Raw genomic sequence first — 24,108 nt, 5'->3', positions numbered from 1 at the left:
TCAAGGCTGCCAATATAATCTTGCTCCAACACTCTCTTGTGTTAGACAGGGGAAAATATTTGGGTTTCTATTTAAAATGAGGAATAATATGTTCTCTGAATTAGGACAGCTGAGGACTTCATTTGCTTGGAGTAGCACAGCATGAGGAATTATCATATTTAAATTCACATTCTGGTGTCCAGGAGCAAACCCTTCACTATTGCCCTAAGAAATGGGACATAAGTTAGCCATGTCTTCGCAGGCACACACATTTAACTTCTGAGTTCTTTTTCAAGGTCACTTCTTCATTTACAGATTTTTTTTTACTGTCTGTTTACAAGACATTTCAAACGGTTCTTTAAGAAATACAGAAGTATTTTTGCTACATAGTATGAATGTTGAGTTACTAAAAATATATGATGCTGAACTTTTTTTCTGAGCTCATTCTATTGTTAATCTTGATACAGAGGTAATCCTGGTAAGGAAATAGGCATTGGCACCAACGGTTTGGAAAATGAAGCCTCATGTCGATACAGCGCAGTGTAGGAACAAATGAATACATTAAAACATACTAACACATGGGCTGGAAATGGAAGAAACACTCCAGGCCTTGCTCTGGGCTCGGCTTGTACAACTCAAGAGGGTCATTATATTCTTGCTGTCTCCCTGCCATAGTTACTTGAAGAACTGTGCTGAGGCGGTGGCTGCAGTGCAGATCTGGCTTCCGAAAGATGTAATTTGTAAGGGTGAACTAGGACTAAGCTGCTTTTTTGCAGGGAGTTTGTGCATTTCCAGTCCAGGCTCACTGGACACCAGTGATTTTCTGTGCAAACTATTTCCACACCGAAGGCACAGCGCGTGGCCGTGCAAATGTGGCTCTAGGCAACACTCCTGCTGTGGTTTGAATTTTATGTACTATAAGTGTTGTTATTCAAGTATTGAGCCCAAGGAGCAAAAAAGATCAGGTCACACATTTCAAATGGCAGTATTTTGTGGATTTCCTGTTTATATTTCTAATATTAGGAGGCTAACAATTTGGTCATTTCATTTATAGATGTTTTGGCTGATTCTGGCATCCAGTATTTGCCCACCCCTGCTGTTTTTGCAGTAGCCCTTTCCTGTATTTGACAATATCTCCCTCTGTTATTTCTACATGCCAGGCCAAGCTCATTCCCCAGCTCTTATCCACAAGGTGGTTATAGGAGAACTGAGCCATATGTGACTGTGAGTTTAGATGAACACATGAACAGCCAACATGCTCTTAAACAATAAGGCAACTTTCTGGAAATTATTTTCAAGGAAGAGTGAAGAGAAAAGGATGGCATGAGTTTATTTATTTGAGGGCAGGGACAACTGTCAAGGCCAAGGTATACCTGTCTTTATTAGTATATCAGTAAGATATGTGGCAATATACAAATTTATCTCAGTTCTTAGTATCTATCTTACCATATCCAGTTGGATCAGAAGGTCTTTAAATCAATATGGTGGGGCTATTAAACATGTACACTTCATGCAAAGGTGATACTTGCAGTCGTATTATTTATTTTCAAATTCTTTTCAAGAGAATTCCTTTCAAAATAAGTAAATTAATTTCAAAGTCAGAGTGAGTGGGAGTTCTAACAGGATAAAACTGGGTTTGACTCAATGTTTTCATTCGCTGGTGACATTGCAGCATAATAATTTGTGGATCAAGGAAAGCCATGGGATCTTCAAACATCGGTATCCAATACTTTTTTTTTTGAAAGAACCTACTTTTTCAGCAAACGGCTAGCTCACAGGGGTGGTGAGAAACAGGAGATGAATGTTACCTTGCAATACCTTGCCTTGCATTTTATCCATGGCCTGAAGACCCATGTGTGTCTCTTGATTCTGCCCTGGCAACCCCAGGACAAGACCTGGATCCAGCAGCATCTGGCTTCTGGGGACCCTCACTCCTGCCAGGATTGGGCCCTCCAGCCCTTGGAGCTGCCTTTTTTCCAACATTTCAAAATTTCAAAAGCTTGGTTTTTCTTTTTTTTAAACCACAGACTAAAAAAACAAAGCAAAAAAATGGAACAGGAGGATAGTTTTATTCAGGACAGGTTTGAATCCAGCATATAATTTAGGCAATATACTTTGAATTATATATAGATTTAACATTTACTCTTCAGAAGCTTAAAGTTCCTTAAAAGGTCACATTTCATTTTGTATTAGAACATGCTGTGTTGGCTTTCTGCTTGTGTTTTTTTTGCACGTATGAGCGCTTAAGGTAAAATGTTTTCTACTTCCAAAAGCAGCAAGTGTACAGACACTTAATAAAAGAACGTTTTCTTCGTGCCCGTTTCTGGTCAGCAAGAATTTTTCCTCTCTCTATAGAGCAGCAGGGTAGAAGAATTTGGGCTGATTTCTTCAGGTTTCCCTCTCAGATTCTCCAGAGACCAATGAATATCATAATTACACAAAAATTATTCTTCATGTTCAACACCATTCCCAAACAATTTTCCTTTCTAACTCATCACATTGATCTCAGCTGCTCACTTCGTTTTTATGAGTTCTGGGAAATCAAAACACGAACCAATTTACTTCAGCAATCATAACTTCAACCAGACAAGAAACAAAACTTGTGCCAGTCCTTCTCTCTTCCCCATCAGGTTTAGAAGAAGCATGCCTGAAGTTAATGGAGTAGTGCCTGAGGTATATCTACCAGAGTAAGCCAGAAAAGAAAGAGGTCCATGATATTTATTCTAAATGTTACAAGAGTGGTCTGGTCTTGACTCTTTAAACCGAGCATGGACCCAGCTACATCATGTGAAAGGTTTAGTACTAAACTAAAAGATTAATTTAATCTATAGATTATATTATTATATAATTAGATAATAAACTTCTATTAAATAGATTATGTTATTATAGATCTGCTTAAACATGCAGCATTGCACTGGTTTAACTGAACTGGTGCAACTCTGACAAGAGTGGCTGTAATATAATTTGAGGGTCCACAAGAATTTTTAGTTTATTCAGATTTAAATGGGTCTGATAGCAGAACTTTGCTGATCTGACCTCTTTTGGAGGACATCTGCATGCAGGTTGCAGTCGGCAGGTGCAGGAGGCCACGCTCAGCGCAAGGCGCTCACCGCGGGGTCTCTCCAGAGGAGGTCAGTCATCTGTTTGCAGCCGAGCTGCAAATCCACAGGTTCTGTGTTTGAAGCAGTAGTTAACGAAGCTCTGGAGTAAAGTGGCAAGAAAAACTGGTATGGTCCCTGCAGTTATGGAGTTGTAAAGAAAAAGTCAACTCTGAAGCTGAGAGAACGTGAAGTGTCTCTGAACTTAAAGTGAAATCACAGAATCACAGAATGTCAGGGATTGGAAGGGAGCTCAAAAGCTCATCCAGTCCAATCCCCCTGCCGGAGCAGGAACACCCAGATGAGGTTACACAGGAAGGTGTCCAGGTGGGTTTTGAATGTCTCCAGAGAAGGAGACTCCACAACCCCCCTGGGCAGCCTGTTCCAGTGTCTGTCACCCTCACTGAGAAAAAGTTTCTTCTCAAATTTAAGTGGAACCTTTTGTGTTCCAGTTTGTATCCATTGCCCCTTGTCTTACCATTGATTGCCACCAAGAAAAGCCTGTCTCCATCCTCATGACACCCTTTATGTATTTATAAACATTAATGAGGTCAATCACTGCAAAGTATAAGGAAAAGAGGAAAATGAAAAGAACTGGAGAAAGAAGACAAAATGCATGTGTGTGTTTATCAGAGAGACAGAGTCATAGCTGTGCTACAGAAAGAAATGCTGTCTTCCACCCGATCCATCAGCAGCAGATGACTTCAGGTTTATTACTATTATCTGCTAATTGCAGTCCAGAGAATAGCCACAGTCTCCTGCTTGATTCTTTAGAGGTTTGTGGATAACTCAATTGAAATATGATATTTTGATTTAATGGCAGGCAAAGGAACATAATTCTTCTATCACACCAGCCTACAGGGAAACATTTCTCTCTGGAGCCAGCTGCTGCCTTGTGCAGATGCAGCTACCGCATGGAGCATCCCGCTGCCACGCTCGCCAGCACATCGGTCTGCCTGAACACACCAGCGATGAAAACAGACTGAGAAAATACCCCAAGGGAAAACATAGATCATTTAAAATGCAAGGAGAAAACGAATTCTTCAGAACACTGTCCATTCCTAGGAAAACCCTCATAACTCACCAGCCTGCTTCACCCAGCGGGCACAGGGCAGCAGGGGGGTATGCACATGCCTAATTTAGCTTTGCAAATGTGTCAGCGGGCATGGGATGGAAATCTACCTAAAATTTAAGAAACTGAAAGGGTGAAGAAGATCCCAACTTTTAAATGCAAGAAACATAAACCAAAGCTGACTATGGGTGCCCCAGCCCTCCTGGCACACAGGGACTGCAGGGGGTGGCTCCTGAATGGATCACCTGAGTGGTGGTGCCAGTGGAGTGAGAGACAGATGTGGCTTTTGAGGGTAAACCAGCCCATCCCAAGTCAGGAATTTGGTGTGATTCATCTCATCCTGAAAGCAGGCACCTCCGCTCATGTGGGATGAATTTTATAGCCTAAATTGGGTGAAGCTAATGCCATCTTTGTACCCCTTCCAGGTTAGAAAGCTGTGAAAGTAGTCTGCAGTTGTAGATCCATTTTGGGTGGGAATAATCTCTCTTTATGCCATTCAGAAAGGAGATATCCAAGTCTGAAGTAGTTGCTTTAGGCTTTCTTTGTCATCGCCGGAGAAGAATGGGCAACTCCGGAGAAAGATTCATCTGTTTTATGAGAGTTGATAGGCTGGTTGGCTGAATCATCCCCTGGCAATGATCACTGCCTTCTGTTAAGGCAGGTCACTGTTAACAAAAAATGCTTAAAAATAAGAAAAAGATGTTTTGGAGAAAATATTTTGTGAGATGGAGATGCAGGGGTTTGCTAACAAGTGGAGAACCTGGGACTGGTTCAGTATTTGCAGGTGCACTGCTGAAGGCACTGGACAGAACTGAAGGGGGGCACTTCCCAAAGCTACTTACACATGTGCCAGACAAATAAAATCCCACAATTTCTCTGATCTCAGACAAAATAAGGAGTGTGACTCCCAGAGTAGCCTCTGAGGATGGGACTTAAAACCCTGTTCTATCGGGCAATTCGTGCCGTGTTGGATGCAGCTTCACAGGGCTGACACCTCAGCCAAGGCGTCTACCCAGCAGCTGGCTGTCTAGCCCCACGTATGTATATAGATCTGCATGTACATACATACAGACAGAGACAATTAAAATGGACTGACATGGAAGGAGTTGCTGAAGCTCACTTTGTGCCCCAGCACACCGGTTAAAAGCGCAAAGAGCTCAGTAAAGCCCTGGGTTGGTCAATGGGAGCAGAAGCTGCTGTGCTGAACCATTTATGATCCATATTGCCAGTTACTACAGGATGAGTCTGTGCTTGTGCACTCAGAATTAGGAATTTATATTGGTATGAACAGCAAAGCAGTTTTATCTGAACTGGGTATTTCTGTATCAAAAGTTCATTGGCATTGGGCATAACAATTTAGTTTTGTGCCCAGGTACTGAGTAGGTGAAGGTGGTGGGAAGTCTGGGTTGCCCTATCACTCAATAAATGCATTTTTGTTAGCTTCATGCTAACCCATGTGTAGGTAAAAATAGTGTATTCTGTAATTTTATGTATGATGTTGTGTTAACTTGGCCAAAGTCTTCCTAGCTTTTTATTATTAAATTACACGCAAATTCCATATACAGCAATCAGAGATGCTGAACAACTAGGAACTGTCATCATTAAAGCTGCGTATCCTTTGCCCTCTTCTGCATCTTCCCGGATGAAGGGTTTTGCTGGATGAGGGGTTTAGGTTTTGCTTTTGTATTACTCTTAACACAAGATTATTGAGACAGCGCTACTTCTTTACATACACTTGTAACATTTTTTAAACCTAAGTGATTGTATTAGATTGCCATAGAGCTCTGTAATTTCATAATGAAAGAAGACAAATTAAAAGATATTTGTTTCTGTGTACAGAAAAATGCATATTATAATCCTTTCAAAATTTTTAGATGCAGAATACATACATAGATGCTGTAAATTACACAACCAATTTTCGTGCAAAGTTATGCTTCATTTTTTTTCTGAGTGGTCCCTTTAATTTTAACAGGCCTACATGTTAGAATAAAATTAAACAGATGAGTGTTTGCATGTCACAGCCTTAGGGAGCCAGCATATATCAGCCAAACTGTATAATACAACAGAGTGTTGTATATACCGGTTATGACTGCTCTTTTAAAAATAGATTCCTGGGTTAGAAAAGGGGATGCAACTGAACTATTTGAACCAAAAGAGAACATAGACTTAAGAACAAATGGACATAAACTGGCCATGAATGTACTTAGATTGGAAAGGAGAAGAACCTCTTGAACCATCAGAAGGTGAGAACATCCTTCTGACAGGAAAAATGGATATGGAGGATGAAACCATCTGTGAGAGACACCTTGGCTGGTCTAGCACAATCTCATGACAGCAATGCAGTGTAATGACCCAGGAGCTCTGTTCCAGCCATCTTCTGGGTCTAGTATAATATGAGTATTTTGTGTAAATAACCTCCATGGTTCTTTACAATGAGTTCTTGAATCTCCACTAATCACCATCCAGCTCATTATGTTCAAGCACGTCAACATGAAAGCTTTAAGGTAGAATCAGGTCCTCTTTGGCAGAGATAATTGGGCCGGTGGAAATGGCTGACAGCCTTCAGTGTCTGCAGCGGCAGGTGGGAAGATGAAGGTGATCGCAGCATGTCCCTGAGCATGAGTGGCATCAAAGAGAACACATTGATCAAAGGAAGAACAAAAGAGGGCAGAAGAATGACTGATCTGACAACAACACCATGTTTTGCTCATTAGCTGGAGAGTCAAATTGCAGCAAATGTCCTCAGCAGTCACAGACAGTGAAAGCCTAGGGGATGATGCACGGTGAAAGGTGGTTGTGAAACAGGTAAATTAATGTCTAGATGCACAAGTAGCAATGTTGGAAGGAAAATGAAAGTGATGTTACTTGATCCTTAAGTATTTCAGGTGTTTCTGCCCCAAGAGTGAAACATGGGCTTTTCTGTGGAAAGTATCTGAATTTTGCAATCAGAATTATTCCAGATTTTTGACAAACACATCATCCCCTGATGTGGTGAACATATTCACCTGTGAAGTGCTGATAAGGGCTCATCTGGGCTCTGCTGTTTGGGGAATACCCTGAATTTGAGCCTTCCACATCCCATGGGCATGAAGGACCTTCACAGGATGAACCTATGGTGACGATTTTCCTCAAGAAATATGGAAATTCTGTCAGCAGCCCTTCCACATATCAAATAACTTTGACTAAAATCTGAAAAAAAATAAATCATTATACTACTAATAAGCTCTACAACTTGTCGGGCAGATTGCATTAGTGTACTCTTAGGCATCATTAATGTCAGAAACAAGAGGCTGGACTTGAGGGCCATCAGCCTGCTCGGCTCCACTGCCTTTTTGTATTAGCAGGCCCTGAGGACAAGTACTGAGAAAGCAATTAAGGATTATCTTGTTTCTCATGGTCTGGCTTGGAATTAGTTTCTTCCCACAGCTGCCATTTCACTGGCTGTTTGGTGGCTGCAAAGTTATTCCTTGAGGAAGGCAAACAGGTGGCTCCTTCCTCACACCCAAAATGCTCCAGTTTCTGTTATTCAGGTGCCACATGACTGCAGTGAGACAAGGCAGTTGCTCTTGCAAGATGGCATGCTCAGAAGTGGAGAGATGTTTCTTCTGGTCAAGTCAAATGTGGGTGCCCCACGATCTCCATATGGAAGGTATGTGAAAACTCAAGGGTATTACAATAGCTTCCTGGGATGTTCTTCACACAAGGAATAGAGAGGCCTTTGCAAGAATCAACAAGGAATCAAGAGAAAAAAAGTAACCTGTTCATGAAAGAGACTATAAACTGTAGAAACAATCTTCTGTAAGTACTGAGGGTGCCACAACCAACCTTAATTGCAATTACACAGCTACAGCTTCTTGCCCACCTCTACAAGTGGCAAACAGACTTGGGATTCATAGACTCTTCTTGGATTTTAGAGTTTCCTTTTCATCTTTTGGGGGGAGTTGCCTCTTTTGTGACTGTTCCCCATTCCTTTCCTTCAGAGGTATACTCCCCTTGGAGCTGGGCTGGTTGGTGAGAGCTGCAGCATCTCCTGGAGAGCAGACACGGTGGCTGCAGGAGGTTCATGTTGGAGTCTGTGGGCTGGGAGCTGCTCGGCATTACCTCTCCTCCCACATCACCAGTGCCTCTGTCACCCCACAACCTTCCACCTTGACCAGCAGAGCTCCATGGGGCTATGTGACTTCAGGAGGGGCCCTACAGCCCAGCCATGGGCAAGGACAAGGACACTGTCTGCTTTTGTGCTGTAGCAGAAGACCGTGCACCTTGCTGGGGGGCTATTTTTGAAGGGGTGACGTGGCATAGCAGTGGGGCTGGTGCAGAAACTGCTGGCTCCACCTCCTGTTTTGTGCTGGGGTAGGAGGCAGTGGCAGGGTGCTGTCTCTCTCCTGCCTGCCCAGCTTTCCTCCAGACCATTTTAGGACTGTGCTAATCCCCTAAATTTAACCAGTGATGTCAAAGGCTCATGTTAGCTCTTTGCACCGAGTCCTGCACCCACACATGCCGACAGGAGCCAGGAATAACTCCACCACCACGTAGATTTGAAACTCATCCCAAGAGATGCCACTCGATGCTCGTTTTTGTAACACAGACCCCTGAGCCATGGCTGTGCAGGTGGAGCAGCACCAGAGCTGGGGGGGAAGGAGATGCTGGTGCTGGGCAAACTCACCACAGGAGAGCTGGATACGGCCGGCAGTGTAAGGAGAAACCCCTTAAGGTAAGCTGGAAAGAGAGCAGTGTTATTTATTTATCCAGTGGTGCCTGGAGAGCAGGCGTGGGGATGGCTATGTTTGGTTTGGCTGCTGAACTGACAAACTAGAGGGGAAAAGAAAACGCACTCTGGTGTGGATTTAAATATATGTTACTTTTGTTGTTCTTGTTTTTGTCATTAAAATTGCAAAGGGAAGAATTAAAGTTCTGTTCAAAACAAAACGTTGGATGGAGCTGGAAATGACTGCTTCCACTTTGGGTGCTGGTAAAGGAAAACAATGGAAACAAAGGGCTCTATTCACCAAAATACTGGGGAGGTGGCAGCCCCCCCTGCCAGCTTCCTGTCCACCCCCTCTCTCCCTTCCTGATCCCAAAAGCCAGGGGTGCAGCACCCACCAGTGTTTGGGATGTGGACAAGCTCCCACCCTGCTCCTCCCCGACCTGCCCTGTGAGGTGGTGCCCAGAAAGGCTTTCCTAGGAAAAAGTGTCTGTTTTCAGACAGAATTTGCACACCACAGGGGGGTGGCCTTTCTCATCCCATTGCCCGGTGTGACCCTATGTCTCCATTCACCCCGCTCATTTGGGGGAGCGCAGAGCTTGCAGCTGTGCAGATGTTTAGCAGAAGACAGGCGCTGGTGTGAAGACCTTTCCCGCACCATTTCAGAAGAACTGGTGAGCAGAACAAGCTGAGACAGACGGGATTTTTAACATTAACGTGTTTGGTTGGGGGTTTGTCAAGGGAATGGAGTCATTTGATGCTGTTAGGGAAAAGCAGTCACAGCCACGCAGGGTGTTTTACTGCCTGGGCAGGGCATGGGTAGGCAGAAAGGCTTGAGATAGGCCAGCACAGGACCACCATCACCTCAGCATTTCGGTCTAGCTGCAGGCTGTCACACACCTGCTGTAGCACTTCTTGTCTCCCAGACCCGAGTGGCAGAGAGGAGCCACAGCATGGATGGTGCAGTCTTGGCTCAGGACACGCAGGGATCATGGGAAACATGTGGATACCATTCCCTGGGAGGACAACAGCCTGAGCTGTGGCGGGGAAGAAATGCTTTTCCAGCTTTATCCTTTTTCCCCAACTTTGCAGAAGGACCAAATCTCATCTTTATAATGTAACCAAGGGGTTAAGGATGTGGGAAGCTCAGGTCTGAGATCCACATTTGAAACAGGCCATCTGAGGTCCCACCACCACCCTGCCCTAACCGCTAGCTGCTGGTGCCTTCCAGGTGGCTTTTCCACACATGGGCAAAAATTTCCAGCCTGAGAAACTTTTCCTGGCAGAAGTTTTGTTGAAAGTTGTACATTTCCAAAAAGAGGGAGAGAAAAAGAATTAGTTTGTATTTTCCAAGGAAGTATCAATTTCCCTGGCAATTGGGAGGCGGTGGGGTAGGAGCAGGGGCTCAGGCAGCCACTACTGAGCCCCTTGCATGCAAGCTTTGGGTGGACCAGGCTCATCCCTGGGGCCTCCCTGTGTCCTGGCCACTGCTGACACAAATGACAGCCCTTCAGAGAACTATGGAGGCCAGCATGAAGGATTCAGTGCCTGGGAAAAAACAGCAGTGGAAATCCCACCAGCACAGTCCAAACTGCAGATGGCCAAGAATGAGTTGTTATAGCTTCCTCATGGGAGAAAAGAGGTAGATTTGGTCTCCTATTCCCATCCAGAGTACACAGGCAAGTTTTCCTTTCTCATGAAAGGTCTTGGAGGAAAAGTGTGACTCTTGGCTCTTCAAATAACCCAAGCTGTACACCCACTGACCCCACAGGAGAGCAGGAGGTGGCTTTGCAGGGGACTGTGCCTGCTCTGTGGAGACTGGGATACGGAGGGAATCAAGGAGTGCTGTCATTTTTTTGAGGGGAGCTTGGGATAAGTGGTTACTGGAAGGAGGCAAAAGGGAAATGGCACCCTCTGTCCCACCATCTTTTGGGGAAGAACAACGTGATTCCTCAGTGCCCCAGAAGGTGCCTCCAATTTGCTCAGACCCAATGGGCATGTTTACAGTGTGCAGGTCACAGCAAGAACAAAAAAGGGCTTAAGAGCAGTTACTTTCTTTGGATGAGAGAGAGTCAGGCAAAAAATATTTAATGGAATTTAAAGCTTATTCTTCATTTATGAGCGGTAGCAAAAAAACCCTAAATAACCCTCTGAAAAGAGTTCATATCTACGATATCTCTGATTAGAGAATTATAGTGATGAACATGGATAGGATTGACTGTTATGCTGAACTGCCTGGTAAAGCCACAGGAAGGTTTTTTAGTTTATTGGCAGCATGACAAACATGTCAGTGTTAAAGGAGGCGTCTTCTTGGCTATTAAGAAATGTAGGGCAATTATTGTGTATCATACAGTAAAAAGAGAGAGCTATCCACATCCACTCACTTTGTTGCAACTGGGGGCCCATCATCTTTTGAAGTTAACAGGTAGAACATCACTGACCTGAGGAGGTCTCTCTTTTGCCTCACACCTGGACCTGTTTCCATTTGAGAAGTGCTACCCGCTAACATTGGATTGCTGATTAATTTTTCAGTAATGTGCATGTGAAAGTAATAATTGGCTGTGTATTACCTCAAGGGGTGATTAAATCATCCGGTGTCTCAGTCTCCAGGATGCAGCTGGACACATCCTGTTAGATGCTGTTCTTCCATAACTGACCTGAGCAGATGTTCTTCATGGTTGTTCCTCACCGATAGCTCATACTGGTTATACGGCATCACTGTGTTTGTCAGAGTCTCTCATGAATCACCAGATAATGAGGTGGATAATTGTTACATTGGTTCCTTGCTGAGAGTTTAAATAACATGCACAAATCAAAAGCCCCTTATTGCTACAAAACTCAAGCGTAAAGAATACGCAAACAGTAACGTGAAAGGAGAAGCAGAGCTGGCATGCTTCACATTTCAGCTGGAACAAATGCCACTGTAATGCTGATATTTTTATGGTGGAGATAGTTTTGGTTTCTTTACCAGCAAGTAGACCTAGCTGGAAAACAACATTTCTCTTTTATGAGCTATTTAGAAGTTTCAGCTTTGGGGTTTGTTCTGATGAGGAGCAAAACCAAGGTCTTATCTAATTTTTCACAAGAACAGAAGAAAGTGAGGCAGGGGCTTGGTGACAGGGACTTGCCCTCCAGCATGTCACATCTCAGACTGGTGGCCAAACCCTTGCTCAGTGTAATTAGTGGTGAGGACTTATAATTGTGTCATCCTCATGTCCAGTGAGCAGCCCCGGCTCCCCCTGTGCCAGCGGGCAGAGGGGACCGTGTGTCAGGAGGGACTGAGCCCTGGATTCACAGAGGATGTGGGGTGGGGGGTGACCACAGCACCCCACTGCTCAGTTCTCAGAGAAGGGCGGGCAGCCAGGAGAAAATTAGGAGAAAGTGGCTGATGGATGTGTTTCTTTGATCCCAGTGGCAAGATATTAGTTGTCTGTGCCACGACTGACCCTGGAGGCAGAGATCACACCTGGTTTGCTTAAATATCCCAGCCTACCCAAGCAAGACATGAGTCTTTCCTCTTCCAAACAACCAATGATCATCTGTCTGTGCGTCTGTCCAACAAGCGTACCACAAGGGCAGCCAGATGGTGGGCTGGGACCTGGGGGCCCCACATCAGCTTTCCTGAGCACCAGTGTCTTTCACTGGGAGCTGGGGCTGGGGTGGCCCCGCTCCCACAGCACAGGCAGAGGAACATCAGGTACCGGCTGAGCGAGCATGGGCTTGCCCTTGGATGGTGAAATACAGGACTGGGGAGGTCAGAGGCATGTGCGGGTGAGCTGCAGGGAGGAAAGGTGCTGGGTTAGCCCTGAAATGAGGGAGGATGGATTAGGAGACAGACCAGCTGTGGGATGCCATATCCCCTGTATGCAGCCAGATAAGGAGGGAAGGACAAAACATCCTTTGCATGGCCCACTGAGGTCTGGTTTTGCCATGTAACTCATCTCACAGTCACCAACACCACCACTGCCTCATCAACCCCTTTCTGCTCTTGTCTGATTCTGGGGAAGCCATTCGATGAGAGGTCAGTTGGATTCCCTCTTTATTTTTCTCCGCAGAATTCTGATTTTGTTTAGCACAGAATGACATCCCCAAAAGCAGCTTCCTCTGAAGAGAGAGTGGTAGATATTTTATGTCTAACTCAGTACTGCAACTTAAATGGAAAGATGAAGTGTTTCCCATCTGCCAGCAGAGATCCTGAGCCTCAATTGCAGTGAATGATATACCTGGGTTCTTGAGAAAGGAGCCTCCTCAGCCTGTGCTGTCTGTCAGGGTCTTAATGAGACAGAGCTCCGCTTTGAGCCTCCACTACTGAGTTACCCAAGCACTGCTGCCCATCTCTGCCTGCCCCACAAGTGACCTGAGGCTCCCATCGCCTGCAGCTGGCCCAGGACTTATCTCCTTTCTCCCACCAGCCACCCTTCCCTCCTCTCCCTTCCTCAGCACAGGTAACTAAGCAGCATTACTAAATGAGAGAGCATGATGTGTGCAGGGCATGGGGATGGGGGACAAACCATCCCTCAGCCATGAGGTTCTGCTGCTGCTCCAGAGGCAGCGGTGAAACACCCTGCCAGTGTTTGGGATGTGGACAAACTCCCACCCAGCTCCTCCCTGAGCTGCCCTGCAAGGTGGCCCCCAGGAAGGTTTTCCTTGGAAAAAGTGTTTGCCAACCACAGCAGCATGGACTTTCTCACCCCATTGCCTGGTATGAACCCCTGTCTCCATTCACCCCACTCATTTGGAGGAGTACAGCACTTGCAGGTGGGCAGATGTTTAGCAGAAGACAGGCCCCAATGTGAAGACCTTTCCCACACCAGTTCAGAAAAAATGGAGAGCAGGATGAGCTGAGAGCGACAGTTTTGACATGGACACCCAGGTGCAAGGCTCAGGTAACGTGGCTAGAGAAGGGACAGGAGATTGGTGACATCCAGCTCTGACCCCTGTCCCCAGCACGGGGTGGGAAGAGATGAGAGACCTCCCCTTTGTGTGTAAATCCTTCTGCAGCAGATTCAACACTGTGCTTGTCGCCGCCTCGCCCTGTCTCACCTGGGAGCTTGGCTTGAGCTGCAACCATCCACTCCATTTGTCTCGGAGGCAGATCAGTGCTGCTGGCGGTAAATCTGCTGGGAGATCATGACTCACAGTGTGAGAGCTGTGGAGCACTGCCTGCTCACCTCTCTGAAGGTGGTTTTGGCTCCCTGGGATGTCTGTGCAGGAACAAATGAGCCTGTGCCACGACGGGGCGACCACAGCCCTGCATGGACGTGCTGGGAAGAGGGTAAGAGTGTGCCCCATGTCAGGAGGCCTGGAAAAGTCATCAGGTCTCAGTGACATTGAAATTATAAGCCTACTATGTAAGGTTTTTTTTAAAAAAAACCCCTAAACTTAATCCAAAGCCTTCATTGCACATATGTCTGTCAGTTGACTTCTGTCCAAGACGAGTGGTTTCTCCAAGTGTCTCCCACTCCAGAGTAGAAGCCTTGGGGCATTCTCATCCTCAGGGTGGGTGTTGTGGCACCAGCACCCCAGGGGTTTGGTAGGAGACCTTCAACACTGCTGGGACTGCTCCTGTTGCTTTGCAGCTCTGGTGAATGTGAGGATGGCCTTGGGACATCCCAGCACAGCCAGGGCTCCTCTCAGCTCCTCGTATGTGCACAGGCAGTGGCACAACCTGAATCTTTTATTGCCCCACACACCAGCTTCTACCACATCTGGCACCAGTTGACACCATGCTATCAGTCCCCAAAACACCTCTTTGATAAGAGCTTGGATGCTTCTTCACTTGTGGCCAGAGCTGAGACATGCCTCTGGAGGAGCCATGGGAATGCAGGGTCTTTGAGGGTCTTTGCTCCCCAGATGATGTCTGCTGCTCCTGGACCTGCTGGCTTCCTAAATACATAGGCAGCGTGCAACCCATCTCACACCTGGCAGCATCCCAACCTGCTCACACTACACAAAGGTGCCAAACACAGCCAGATACCATCAGAGGCAACAAGCAGTGCTGGCCAAAGCTGGGATGGGGTGATAAAACAGCACCAGCTGGAAAGAGTAAAGGCCACCAGTCAGAGTTGGCTCGAAGGCTGCACAGCACATTTCTCTTTGTCATTCAGCGCACGTGGGTGAAACCCTCCTGGTCCTGGGAATGGCAGCTGTTTGCCTCCCAGGTATGAGGTTTTCTGTCTAACCTGTTGGCTGGAAGTCCTTCACAGCTGAGTTCATAATTTTTAAATCACATCCTGAGTACTGTAAGCTGTCAAGAGATATGATGGATGGAGCTGGTCTTTTGGGAGATGGAGCAAAATCCACTCACATCTGCCTGAGGTGTGTGGACTGCCTACGCTCAAGTGAGCTTGCTGCTGTCGTGCCTGAATTGGAGCTTCACTTCTGAGACGTCCTTCTTATAAGTCATTGGGGAAAACTGGCAACTCTGACAGGACTTTGCCGGGTGTGAACACCTGCTGGAGCTGTTTGCTCCATGGTAAGCCTATATTCTTCCTTGTGAGAGGATGGTGTCACCAAGGACCCCTTCACTGTTTGTTCTCCATTCTCAGCCTTCTCTCTTCCCTTATGCTTGGCAGAAGGGGCTTCTCGGGGAACCTCACTTATGTGGTGTCCCATTCTCTCATGGCATCTATTCCTCTTCTGAGACTGCCTGAGGTGGCATTTGATCATGGCAGAAATCCCTTTCCTGGTGTTACTTTTCCCCAGGTGGTTCTGACTCAACGGAAAACCCAGAAAGACATCTGCCATCCTTATCAAGATATAACTAGCCCAGACAGTGCTGCATCATGGCATTTTTCAACCTGTATCACCGATGACTCAACCTCCATACACAGCAGTCATCAGGGACTACTTCACCCTACCTTTCCTCCTGGCCAGAGGCCACCCCATAACCTGTGCAACCCACCAAGCTTCAGCTCTTCCAGTGCTGTGGCTGCTTTGAGACTGTGCTGCTCCTTCTCCTCGGCCCTCCCCACATATGCTGTTGCAAACTGCCAGGGAAGGCAGGAACAAAAGAGGACAGCCCAGCATCTCCACTAGCATGTGGAACAAATGAATTAGCAAAGACTTTGTTCAAGGTGATCTCCTTGCAGGGCTACTTCTGGCCATTGAGGGATTTACATGGCCAGATATTTTTGTTTTGTTTTGTTTTCTTCCTTTGCTGTGCTTCTGCAGGTTACTTTCCCAAAGATAATTATATGACTCAGGAAGACAAACACATACCTCACATACCTTCGGGAACCATAATGCCGATAGGTGGTGTAGAGCATTTTGAAGCTCTTTGAACAAAAGAACAGCTGAATTCCCGAGACTTACCTACCCAAACCAAAGCAAGTCCAGGCAACGGCTGCATAGTTTTTGTGGAGCCCTTACCCAACAGAGGACAAACCTCTCCCCAAGAAAACTTTGGTCTTGCAGCACCAAGGCACGGACACATTTTGTCGCCAGAGAAATCATAGGGGTTTTGTCAGGTAAGATTTACCATTTCTATTTTACTGGGTTTTGAAAGATCTTGTTCAAACTGAGGGTGGAACAGGAACATTTTCTAATGTGAATGAAAAAGAAGAAAAAAAATAAGCAGTCATGTGTTTTCTGAGAAGTCAAAGAAACAGAGCAGAGAAATTATCCTCTCTTAAATAGATAAGTGGTTGTTATGGCTAAAATAACCTGGCAGCTAATTGCCTGTGAAGATAACTGGCAGAAATGAGTTGCGGTGGTGTTTGGTATCGCTAGTTTAGCACAGAAACCGTGTGACAGACACAAAGGAATACACAGGCTTTGCTTCAAGTGCTTCAACATCCGAACTGTTGAGTTGCAATTCAATTTGCTGATTTTGGAATAAAACCAGAGGAGTAAGAAAGAGAAGTTTTATTTATGTGATAAATAGGAGGACCTTATAGATTTGAAAACACCCCAAATCTGGGTCAACATGTGCACCCAGCATCTCATGTACTTTGTCATGAGATCGGTGATTCTGGAGTGCTGCGAGGTGGCTCTTGGTGTCCTGCTGTGCCTGTGGAATGGCTGAGACAGGCTTGTGAGCTCCTTTGGGACTGTTTTGGGGAGCACCCTTGCTCAGCAGTGAGAGTAAGAGCTTGGCTGAAATAGAAGCTAATACTTTCAAGGCTTTTCAAGTTTTTGTTCTGATTCCTGGGTATCTGTGCAGATGTGTGTCCCTAGCTAGGGGTGAGCTATTCAAATGAGATCATGGCACATAAATAGGGATGTATTTATTGATTTGCCTCCTACCTTTATATCCAAGGGGATATAGAGAAGCTTCTCACATCTGTTCCCATCAGTGCGGGTGACCCGAAACTACCCACCTGCTGGTATCTCCTCTGAGACCAGAATGGGACAGGTCCTCCAAAAGGGCTTCATCATACAGAGGGCTTACCAGTACCTGAGCAATGCTAGGATCCTGGCCCTGAGCCACTTCCCGCTCTGGCCACCCTCACAGCCCTGAACCAAGGCAGGGGAACAGCGGCTGTGCTTTTGGGAAGGGTCCCTTTGGAGGATGCTGTGTGTTTCCTGACTCCCAAATATTTTTATTCATCAGGGTGAGGCGAGCAATGCAACTTGCAGCATGTCCTGACATGTGCCTGCTGTGCGTAAACCCGCAGCTTTTATAAAAAGGGTTCTTGTCCTGGGGACTGTGGAACCTTCAAGTGTTTCTTGGCTCTGGGCTTCTCCACTAGCTGTCGTAAGATCAGATTAATGATGTATTAATTAGTTTGAGATAACTGCCATGAGATCATGTAATTAACTTGTAACCGTATTCCGTGCCAGTTGACTGAAACTCACTGTTTTTAAGAAAACCTCTTTCAGACCAGCTACAAATAGAGTTTTCTGAATAATGGCATTAACGAACAGCTCATTAGTCACCTTTTGGGCTAATTAAGGGAGACTACATCCAAGGCAATAACGAACAGCAGTGGATGATTAAAGGCAGCCATCAGGCTGAGCTCTGTGGTACAGGAGAAGCACTTAATCACCTTGTGCCCCTCGCTGTGGCCATCGTGCTCCCGGTTACATGGGTTTGTGATGTCCAGTCCTGCCCTGCTCAGCTCTGTAAGGCTCGGTCAGACCTTATCATCCCTTCTCACCTTGCCCTTGGGCAGATGAACAGCTGCTGAGAGGTGGGTGTGAAGACGATGCCTTTGCAGGGCAGCGGTACCTGCCCAAGAGCAGCCCCTGCTTGCCCAAGTGATGTCACTTCACCTCAAAACTGCTCCCACATTTGGCATGCATGGCCTTTTCGTCACATAAAAGTTTTGCTCAGAGGAAAACTGAGGGTCAGGGGATAGTGTAACTTCTCTGGACTAATTTGGAGTGAAAAGAATCTGGGTTACAGTGTAGGCACTGCAAGGAAGTATATACCGTTTTGGTGAGGACTGGGCTGGAACAAGCACTATAAGGATGTATATACCATTTTGGTAAGCATAAGCCTGGACATTCCCAGCCCATGTCTGATGGGAAGAATGCTCTGTCATTATCCCAGTATTTTTGCACAGCACTGGGAAACATCCCAGAGAAAGGGATCTCGCTCACAGGATTTAAACCCATGTGTGACTACTGCAACACTTGCTGCCTGATACCTTCTCCCACAGTCTGCCCAAGCTCTCTCCCTCTTCTCCAGCTGGACCAATCTCCCTTCTTCTTGCCTCATCCTCAGTCCTGCCTTGGCTGCCCACCTCATCCCTTTGGTGTACTGGACTTCAATCCCAAACCCCACAAGATTTTTGGAGGCACAGGTCAGGGTCAGTGCTCTCTTTTGCTGGAAAACACACTGGCAATGTCCAACCCTCACTGTAGGGCTGGCAACATGAGTAGAAACAGAGATTTGTCTCCTCTGTCCCACCCTCCCTTGCCAAACTGATACCCAGCCCTACTCTCCCTGGTGTCCTCCCTACTGCCTCATCTACCAGACCTCCCATCACTGATGGCCACCTTAGCTGTTGTGCAGCCCTTTCTCTTGCCAATGCTCACTCCTCCTTTACACTGGGCTGCAACATGCTGCTGGTGGCTCTGCAGATTCACCCACCCTGACGTTGTCACCAAGCTCTGTGATGGTGTGTCTCAGGGCTGCTCTGCTCTCCAGGTATAAGCTGTGCACTCTCTATGCTGCTTAATTCCCCCAGGCCAGATCCTGCTCAGAAGGGTTTACACATGAGCTCTTTTTAGGTGCTACAAGGGGTTGGAAAGGTTGTTAATCTAAACAAAGATAGAGGGCTTTAAACTAAAGTTGCTGGGGGAAGGGAACCTCAGTTCATCCCACTCCTACCAATTTGATGTCAGTGCCATCAATAGATGCCCATAGCCTGGAGAAGGACCACAGTCAGCAGGAAAGCACCTGAAGAGCAGCACAAAAAAAATCCAGCCACTTTAGCCAATAAGTCAGCTTCATTGGGGGCCCAACTTAAATGCCTCTGTGCAAACACATGTAGCATGGGGAATGAACTAGAGGAGTCAGAGATGTACACATGCCTGCAGGGCTGTGATCTTATTGGTATCATGGAGATGTGGTGGGATGGCTCCTATGTCTGGAGTGTTGGAATGAAAGGAACCAGACCTTTTAGGAAAAACAGGCAGGGGAGATGAGGAGGGGTGTCACTCTCTGTGTCAGTCACCAGCTGGAGTGCAGGGGGCTCTGCCTGAGGATGGATAAGGAGCCGACCGAGAGCTCATAGGTCAGGATTAAAGGAGGGTAGGGACAGGTGACATTACAGTGGGGGTCTGCTACAGGCCGCCCAACCAGGAAGAAGAAGCAGATGAGGCCCTCTATAGACAGATAGGATGAGCCTCACATTCACAAACATTCTCACTGACGAGGAGGGGTGGGTGGGGAATGTGAAGTTCAAGGGCAGCCTTGGCTGCAGTGACCATGAAATGGTGGAGTTCAGGATCCTTAGGGCAGCGAGGAGGGCTCACAGAAAGATCACTACCCTGGGCTTCAACGAGTGGACTTAAGCCTCTTCATGGATCTGCTCGGTAGAGTACCATGGGAAAAAGATCTGGAGGGAAGAGGGCTCAAGGGAGCACGTTAATATTCAAGGGTCACTCCTCCAAGCTCAGGAGTGATGCAACCCGACAAAGAGGAAGTCAGGTAAAAAGGCCAGGAGGCCTGCATGGGTGAACAGGGAGCTCCTGGACAAACTCAGATACAAAAAGAAAGCCTACAGAGGCTGGGAGCAAGGACAGGTAGCCCGGGAGAAATACAGATAAATTATCTGAGCAGCCATGGGTCAGATTAGGAAAGCTAAAAGACTAAAAAATTAAATCTGGCCAGAGATGTCAAGGGCAACAAGAAAAGCTTCTATAGGTACATCGGTGATAAAGGGGAAACTAGGGAAAATGTGGGCTCTCTCCGGAATGAAACAGGAGACCTGGTTACCCAGGATATGGAGAAGGCTGAGGTACTCAATGACTGTTTTGTCACAGTCTTCACCAGCAAGTGCTCTAGCCACACCACCCAAGTCACAGAAGGCAAAGGCAGGGACTGGGAGAATGAAGAATTGCCCACTGCAGGAGAACATGTTCAAGACTATCTAAGGAACCTCAAGGTGCACAAGTCTATGGGACCTGAGGAGATGTATCTGCGGGTTCTGAGGGTATTGGCAGATGAAGTTGCTAAACCATTATCCATCATATTTGAGAAGTCGTAGTACTCCAGTGAAGGTCCCACTGACTGGACAAGGGGAAACATAACCTCCTATTTTAAAACGGGAAAAAAGGAAGACCTAGGGAAATACAGGCCAGTCAGTATCACCTCTGTACCCAGCAAGATCATGGAGCAGATCCTCCTGAAAACTATGCTAAGGCACATGGAAAATAAGGAGGTGATTTGTGACAGCTAACATGACTTCATGAAGGGTAAATCATGCCTGACAAATTTGGTGGCCTTCTACAACGGGCTTACAGTGTTGGTGGATAAGGGAAGAGCAACTGATGTCATCTGCCTGGACTTATGCAAAGTATCTGACACTGTCCCACATGATACCCTGGTCTCTAAATTGGAGAGACATGCAATTGATAGACAGACCACTTGTTGGACAAGGAATTGGCTGGATCATCACACTCAAAGAGTTGCAGTCAATGACTCAACGTCCAAGTGGAGACAAGTGACAAGTGGTGTTCCTCAGGGATTCATATTGGGACAAGGGCTGTTTAACATCTTTGTTAGTGACATGGACAGTGGGACTGAGTGCACCCTCAGCAAGCTGTTGATGACACCAAGCTGTGTGGTGCAGCTGATACACTAGAGGGAAGGGATGCCATCCAGATGGACCTTGACAGGCTCAAGAGATGGGCCCATGCAAACCTCATGAAGTTCAACAAGGCCAAGTGCAAGGTCCTGCACATGGGATGGGGCAACGAAGCTGGTGAGGGGACTGGAGCACAAATCTGATGAGGAGCGGCTGAGGGAACTGGGGCTGCTTAGACTGGAGAAAAGAGGCTGAAGGGAGACCTTATTGCTGTCTACAGCTACCTGAAAGGATGTTGTAGCATGGAGGGTGTTGGTCTCTTCTCCCAAGTAAAAAATTATAGAACAAGAGGAAATAGCCTCAAGTTGCACCAGGGGGGGTTTAGGTTGGATATTAGGAAAAATTTCTTCATGGAAAGGGTTGTCAGGCATTGGAACAGGCTGCCCAGGGAAATGGTGGAGTCACCATCCCTGGAGGTGTTTAAAAGAGGTATTGATGAGGGTCTTAGAAACGTGGTTTAGTGCCAGTGTTAGGTTAATGGTTGGACTCTATGATCTTGAGGGTCTTTTTCAACCAAAATGATTCTATGATTCTACAATTCTATGATTCTAATCCCAGCACAAATACAGGCTGGGTGGAGAATGGATTGAGAACAGCCCTGAGGAAGAGAGACTTGGGCACGTTGTTGGATGAGAAGTTCAACATGACCCAGCAATGTCTGCTTGCAGCCCAGAAAGCCAACCATACCTTGGGCTGCATCAAAAGAAGTGTGACCAGTAGGTTAAGGGAGGTGATTCTGCCTCTCTACTCTGCTTTGGTGAGACCCCACCTGGAGTCCTGTGTCCAGCTCTGTGACCCCAAACATAATAGGGACACGGACCTGTTGGAGCACCTCTGGAGGGGGGCTACAAAGATGATCAGAGGGATGGAGCACCTCTCCTGTGAAGACAGGCTGATAGTTGGGTTTGTTCAGCCTGGAGAAGAGAAGGTGCCAGGGAGACCTTAGAACAGCCTAAAGGTGGCTTACAAGAAAGATGGAGAGGGATTGTTTACCAGGGTATGTAGTGACAAGACATGGGGTAATGGCTTTAAATTGAAAGAGGGTAGATTTAGATTAGGTATAAGGAAGGAATTCTTTACTCTGTGGGTAGTGAAACACTGGCACAGGTTGCCCAGAGAAGCTGTGGATGCTCCATTCCTGGAAGTGCTCAAGGCCAGGTTGAATGAGGCTTTGAGCAACCGAGTCTAGTGGAAAGTGTCCCTGCCCATGGCAGGATGGTTGTAACTATGTGATCTTTAGGATCCCTTCCAACCCAAACCATTATTACAAATCATTAAGCGCAAAGGGCTCATGTTTGCTGTTTTGGGTGCTCAGACCAGCAGGCAATGTGTGGTTATCACCAGCTCTAGGTGGTCACCAGCATTAGCAATGCCTGGGTCAGATTGGACTGAGCATCTCATGAAACCGTGCCCTCTTTCATTCCTTGCAGAGGAGAGGAGAAGTAGCTGAGTCTGTGCCCTCTGGAAGATGCAGCCGATTTTTACCCCCAGTCAAGTAGATGGATGCAGCTAGAGCTCTGAAGTTGAAGCATATGCAAGGAGACATGATAGCTCAGAAAAATGGGAGATCCTTTGTACAGCCTCTGCATCTCTGCTCAGCAGTGCCTGGTTTTGGTGAGCCATGTGGATAGAACCAGTTTTGAGGGCCATGCTTGGGCAAACACTGATGACTTCTTGTCCTCCAGATTGAGCCCCTGTGTGCTGGAGCATTTAGGGTTTGATGCTTTAATCTCTTGTCTGTATGTGTTAGTCTCAGGTCATTAATTTTTCTTTTCCTGCTGTTCTGGCCATGTGAATTCTGCAGTTTATGGTACTAAAAAAGAAATAATCCCTGTGCAGCTGTTGAGTGCCCTGAGAGATTGTCTTAAACTGGAAATCCTCCAGAAGAGGAGCTTAACTGGGGCTTGTCCACTGACAGCCACTTCTTGCAAATTAGAGGGGTTGTAAAATATTGATGAAATGGTCATTCCAATATTAAGCTATTTTATTCTGCAGTTTGGAAGAGATTTGCAGGTTAGGCCAAAAATGAACAGTGGTTTGTGATCTGTGTGGGTGTTACTGAGGTATAGTGAAAGCTGTGAAGTGAAAGGGGTCTTAGTTCATTCAGCCCCCATTATTTTTTATATTGTAACAGGATATGACATACAGCAGGAATGTGAGTCAAGTCTTTTCTCATCTTGTTTTTCTTAGAGGACTGGTGGAAGCTGGAGGTGTGTAAAATGAGCTTGCTCTGCCCTAGGTGAGGACTGAACACAGGATCTGAGTGCAGGCTCTTTGGAAAATCTGATGTTTGATTTTCTTCTTAAAAGATGGAGGCAATAGGTGTTGATTGCAACAAGGTTGAATGCTTCAAGCATCTGGAGCATAAATCCCAGCCCTCATGAGACACCAGGCTGAGTGGTTTCTTCAGCTTTGCATTTTAGGGAGAAGTCTAATGGGTGAACGTTAATGTAGCCAATGGGTCCTGGTTGTACTCGTACCCATCCCTTTCCCTCCTGTCCCATCCTCCTGGCCACAGTGGAGAGTGGCATGGCAGATGGTGAGACAGGGACCACAAACCCACCCCTGATCCTGTGATGAACCTGACACCACCAGCCTCTGCAGGCACCAAGCTCTGCTGTGGCAGGAAGAGGTGGATGCCCCAAAGCTACAGCAATGACAGAGGTTTAGGATCTTTCAGGTGTTTCTCATTGCCAGTATTATTGCCCTCAATAAATTTTGGCCTTTGCTTTCTCTAATATTGGTTGGACCTTACATGTTGGTAAAGTCAGAAGTTTTACATTTGCAATTAATCTCCTTCGTGATGGGAGCTCAGGACTTGTCTCTACATGACCTCATGTCTATATGATTCCGAACAGAGGGGGACAGTGGGCAAAGAACTGAGGTCTGGACGTTTGCTTTTTTCATCTTTCATAGAAATCAGTGAAGATGGAAAAGCCATTTTATCTCCTACACTATGCTCACAAATTGCCCTTTTGTTCTTTCTCTCTTATA

General features: G+C 46.4%; 1 protein-coding gene across 2 annotated transcripts in view; it reads left to right on the top strand.

Annotated features, from left to right (window-relative positions):
- The first annotated feature begins 8,608 nt into the window (after positions 1–8,608).
- AMOTL1 (angiomotin like 1) overlaps positions 8,609–24,108 on the top strand; it is an 88,068-nt gene continuing 72,568 nt past the window's right edge. Inside the window, exon 1 of one of the 2 annotated variants that reach the window (XM_082069122.1) lies at positions 8,609–8,863. The gene's annotated coding sequence lies outside the window, so the exon portion shown is untranslated. Of the gene's footprint in view, positions 8,864–16,181; positions 16,324–24,108 lie in introns of those variants that run through there. The other variant, XM_082069123.1, reaches the window with a different exon arrangement.

This window comes from Streptopelia decaocto (genome assembly GCF_964273445.1).
Source record: "Streptopelia decaocto genome assembly, chromosome: 1".
NCBI classification, from domain to species: Eukaryota; Metazoa; Chordata; class Aves; order Columbiformes; family Columbidae; genus Streptopelia; species Streptopelia decaocto.
This window is presented reverse-complemented; position numbering and strand designations above follow the sequence as displayed.